The following is a 5,200-nucleotide window of genomic DNA, read 5'->3' as shown; positions in this document are numbered from 1 at the left end:
CCATAAATCCATCACCAGAGGGCTCCACTGACCTGCCTGTTGACATCAGAGCACGCCCCTGTGTCATGTGACCTGGCTGGAGTTGCAAAGCTGGACTCAGACCTGGCCCAGGCAAGTTCAAAGACAGTTGTGGTAGAGAGAGCAGGGAGTATAGTAGAGCACTGGAAGGATGAGGTGGAAACAGGAAGCGTGTAGATTCAGTGGATTTGGCATCCTCCATCTGTCTCCATGCTCTCTTTACTGGCCTTCTAAAAATCACTTCTAAAAACTTTTCCTGTAGCTGTGTAGCTGCTTTTGTTTAAATGTTTAGCATTTAGAATTCAACTTTACTGTCATTACACATGTCTAAATACAGGGTAACAAAATACAGTTTGCATCTTATCAGTAAGTGCAATAAGAGCAAATATACAGATGTACTACATATATACAGATGTATCGGTGTGAGGTAAACAGATCTACAGAGTGCTATGAATATATCTACAGCAGTGGAAGCGTAGCTCTCTGAACAGACTACAATAGTGAACATGGGTGTCAGGTTGACACTGTGCCCGCTGCACACTACAAGGTTAACAAGTTCCTCTCGACTGAGCCCAGACGGACTAGCCACAGACATTTTCTACATTTACAGAATAAATAAGTTTGTGTATTTCCTAAATATTTCGTTCTTGTTATTTTGTTTTGCACAAAAGCGAAATACAATCAGGAGCGTTGTCATGAAGCTTTTCCTGAAGCTGCCTCCACTGAGTGAGCAGCGGCGCCCTCTGCAGTTTGTGTGTGGAAGTGCAAAAGCTTACAGCACCTGGTATTCCCAGGCGGTCTCCCATCCAAGTACTGACCGGGCCCGACCCTGCTTAGCTTCCGAGATCAGACGAGATTGGGCGTGTTCAGGGTGGTATGGCCGTAAGCGAGGGAAGCCCGCTATAAAAGACCTTTTATACTTGGCAAATGTCACGCACTTTAAAATATAGTATTGTGCTAAGCTTCACATGTTACAGCGAAAACATGCAAACCTTTGTTGTGAACTGCAGCTTCAACACTGAGCTGCAAAAATGCTTTTCCCGCGGTAACGTCACCATAATAACACATGTTAGTTTCTCACAGCACAGTGTTAAAGTGACAGAGAGCACACAGTGTGTTAGGACCATTTGGAAGTCCAATATTTTTGTGCTTTGGAGAATTCAACTTGTATACAGGACATAAAAAAACGTAAGCACGACCGTGTCATCACAGCATGTATAAAAAGGCTGTTTGTGACGCAGTCCCTCGCTTACGGCCACACCACCCTGAACACGCCTGATCTCGTCTGGTCTCGGAAGCCAAGCTGGGTCGGGCCTGGCCAGTACTTGGATGGGAGACCGCCTGGGAATACCAGGTGCCGTAAGCTTCTGCACTTCAAGACACAAATGACAGTTTAACCCTTGTGCGCCCGCCTGTTCTCGGGGCGTGGGGCGTGGTGACCCCCCGAGGGGCGTGTGTGTTATTATGATGATTAGGGTGGGGGTCGCTAGGACCCCCGAGGGGCGCTTGTGTTATTACGACGTCGGCGGCGTCTGGGGAGCGTCGGTGCGTGAAGCGGCGTAGTTGGGACAGTACGTGACGGCGCAGTTGGTGCACACGTACACTCGGCACTCGTGGCACAGGATCTTGGTCTTGACGTCTTTGCTCTTGGGACACACGCGGCACCTTCGCCTCTTGACCGGAGAGGAGTCGTGTGGCGTAGCGTCGGCGGTGCGAGTAGTACGAGCATCGGCATCGTCGGCCTCGGTGGCAGTACCTCGGCCCGCGACTCGGCCTCCTCCCCGTCCTCGCGCTAACGCCCTGGCTTCGAGCATGGGGCGCGCGAGCGCTTTGCCCAGTCGCTCGAGGAAGAGCCGTCGTTTGTTGAGCTTGCCCGCCATCCAGTCGGGGTGAATTTCCCTCCACAGCACGAATGCGTTGTAGGCCGCCACGTCGACCATGTTGTGGAAAAGGGCCACGGGCCACCTGCAGGTCTTTCTCCTGCAGCTGTACGTGCTCACGACCTTGTCCAGGTTGTCGACGCCTCCCTTGTTGCGGTTGTAATGCAGCACCAAGGGAGGCCTTGCGAGCCGCCGTCCTGGCAAAGTTGCAACGGCATTTCGTAGCCGTGATCCAAGTGGCTCTTTGGTTGTTAAAGGTTGCTATGGCAAGTATGACAGAAGATTCTTAAATCATCTTAAAAAGGAAAGTCTCATTTTGCTCAACTGTTTCTGGAGGTCACAGCTCACGATTGAAATGGAAAACATTAAAGGAAGAAAGTGCACATTCTCTCATTTTTAAGGTTTGACATATAAGAACATAATAGAAATGATCTGGTCTTTACGAGCTCAGATGAACCACAAAGTGTGTGGAAACTAAGAACACCCCATGATTCAGTAGCTTGTAGAAGCAGCAATAACTTTATCAGGTTCTTACATCACTGTTGATAAGAATGTTGGCCTTCACTTCATTGAGGGTTTGAAGACATTGGTTCATGCACAGCTCTCTTAAGGCCCAACTGCAGCATTTCAATCAGGTTGAGGTCTAGATGTCGACTGGGCCGTTGCAACACCTTGGTTGTTTTTTTACATTTATCTTTTCACCTAGCCATTTGGTTGCAGATTTGCAGCAGAATGTGTTTGAGATCATTGTTTAATCTGTTATGTTGTTGTTCATCTGAGGTTGTGTGTACCCAATTTGAGCCAAGCTTTATCTGTCAGGCAGATGGCTTCACGTTTGATTCAAAAATACTTTGGTACACAAAGGAAAGGTCCTGTGGACTTGCTGTGGATGGTCCTTTCTAATTGTACTGTCATGAACATTAGCATGTAACATGCTAGCAGTGGCCTGAAAAGTCTGAGACGTAGCTCTTGGGTTTTGTGCAGTTTTCCTGAGTATTGCACAGTTTGATCTTTGGGCATATTTGCTGGGATGTTCACTACTGAGAAGATTAGCAACTGCACTGAATGTTTTCCACTTGACAATCATCTGTCTCTCTGTAAAATGATGGGCTTCTAATTGTTTGGCCTCATTATAGCCTCATAACTTTTCCTAGATTGATGGGAAGCAACCATTTCTTCTCAAAGATGGTTGTTGATGTCTTTTCTAGTTGGCATTGTGTTAACAAACAGCTTTCAGACCTGCAAGCTGACAAAGCTGCTTTCACCGCGGTGTGCACACCTGCTGTTGTGAACACCTCTTAATCAAGTACATTTGATTAGTAGCACCTGGCTGCAACATATCTTCTAAATTCCTATTAAAGCAATAAAGGTGAACTCAGTTTTCAACACACTGTAAATTGCATTTTGTCTTAGCTTGTCTTAATGACATGGTGTATCATATCAGTGTTATACATGATAACATGTGATATATGTATGTAATATGTAGTTCATCTGACGTTGTATTTACCTCATTTTAAGACCTGCTAAGAAACAGATTGTTTTTATGGTTTTTTTTTTTTTACTATGACTACAAATAAGGATTTTAGCCATCTAGAGCAAGGCAGAGTGAAAGATGGAAAACAGAACATAGAAAAAAACAGAGGTTAATGTGAGACATATCACATATTGACGGGGTCGGGTTATGTTAAAAAGTATAAATTGTTATACTTTGTTCATTGGTTCAAAGGTACCCCACACTTCTTTTTTTGTTTGCTTGTTTGTTCTGGTGTATTTTTCATTTGAACTGTTATTCTGCCAGAGTACTCATATTTACAAGATGGCATTGAACGCCTCATTGGTGTGTCAGGAAAACTCTTTTGTACGTATGTTCCTTGAAGGGGATTGGAGTCGTTCTTTTTCCACCGCAGCGAAGGGCTAGGAGTAGGAGAGGAGCTGCTGTATGTTTTTGTTATCGATCTGATTGTGAAATAAAGCATATGCAGTGAGAAAGCAACTCCAGGAGTCATCCCTGCCTTAAAGCTGCAACATTAACGTTATTTAAAAGAGAAACAACCTCTCTATAGGAGTTTATTAATAAGGTAATAACACAAGGTAATAACTTGGCATTTTTATTACTTGTCGTCCTTTCCAACATCTTGAGACAATGTTCCACATTTTGACTGGCTCTGCAGGACATGGCTGGCTTTTAACTAATGCAACATTGCAGTCAAGCGACGGTTCGGCAGTCCAGTGCTATGCTGAAAGTTACGAGTTACCAGAAAGTCACAAGTCAACATGGTGGGAAGTAGATAATTTTTTTCCCATTTCAATGCGGTGTGTGTGTGTGTGTGTGTGTGTGTGTGTGTGTGTGTGTGTGTGTGTGTGTGTGAGAGAGTGTGTCTGTGTGTGTGTGTGTGTGTGTGTGTGTGTGTGTGTGTGTGTGTGTGAGAGAGAGTGTGTCTGTGTGTGTGTGTGTGTGTGTGTGTGTGAGAGAGAGTGTGTGTGTGTGTGTGTGTGTGTGTGTGTGTGTGAGAGAGTGTGTCTGTGTGTGTGTGTGTGTGTGTGTGTGTGTGTGTGTGTGTGTGTGTGTGAGAGAGTGTGTCTGTGTGTGTGTGTGTGTGTGTGTGTGTGTGTGTGTGTGTGTGTGTGTGTGAGAGAGTGTGTCTGTGTGTGTGTGTGTGTGTGTGTGTGTGTGTGAGAGAGAGTGTGTCTGTGTGTGTGTGTGTGTGTGTGTGTGTGTGTGTGAGAGAGAGTGTGTCTGTGTGTGTGTCTGTGTGTGTGTGTGTGTGTGTGTGTGAGAGAGAGTGTGTCTGTGTGTGTGTCTGTGTGTGTGTGTGTGTGTGTGTGTGTGAGAGAGAGTGTGTCTGTGTGTGTGTGTGTGTGTGTGTGTGTGTGTGTGTGTGTGTGTGAGAGAGTGTGTCTGTGTGTGTGTGTGTGTGTGTGTGTGTGTGTGTGTGTGAGAGAGAGTGTGTGTGTGTGTGAGAGAGAGTGTCTGTGTGTGTGTGTGTGTGTGTGTGAGAGAGTGTGTGTGTGTGTGTGAGTATATAATGACTAATACATGAAATCATATAGGGAACAAAATTCAGCTTCCTGTTATTATTATTATTATTACTTGATTTGGAAACGTTTCATTTAAATATAATGTGTCTGACAAGATAACCTCGGACTGTTGCGCCACACAAACTCTGTGCTAGTTTGTTGGGGTCTGGTCGCCCTGGTCAGCCTGTACAGTCTGCTTAGTATTTGATATCAAACACCGATGTAGCTTAAAAGCAAATACAGTTTCCACAAAGTGCTGCTCACGGAGTTCTGTTTTCCTTCGT

The 5,200-nt window shown here is 45.4% G+C and overlaps 2 non-coding genes across 2 annotated transcripts; one reads left to right on the top strand and one right to left on the bottom strand.

Moving 5' to 3' along the window:
- Window positions 1-787: 787 nt before the first annotated feature.
- Window positions 788-906, bottom strand: LOC146670793 (5S ribosomal RNA). Its single transcript, XR_014911639.1, has one exon. It is a non-coding gene; the product is annotated as a 5S ribosomal RNA (ribosomal RNA).
- Window positions 907-1,265: 359 nt separating this feature from the next.
- LOC146670792 (5S ribosomal RNA) lies at window positions 1,266-1,384 on the top strand. The gene has a single exon (XR_014911649.1). It is a non-coding gene; the product is annotated as a 5S ribosomal RNA (ribosomal RNA).
- Window positions 1,385-5,200: the final 3,816 nt, after the last annotated feature.

Source organism: Rhamphochromis longiceps, linkage group LG4, assembly GCF_057381845.1.
Source record: "Rhamphochromis longiceps isolate RC_006_pf linkage group LG4, R_longiceps_female_GT1.1, whole genome shotgun sequence".
NCBI classification, from domain to species: Eukaryota; Metazoa; Chordata; class Actinopteri; order Cichliformes; family Cichlidae; genus Rhamphochromis; species Rhamphochromis longiceps.
This window is presented reverse-complemented; position numbering and strand designations above follow the sequence as displayed.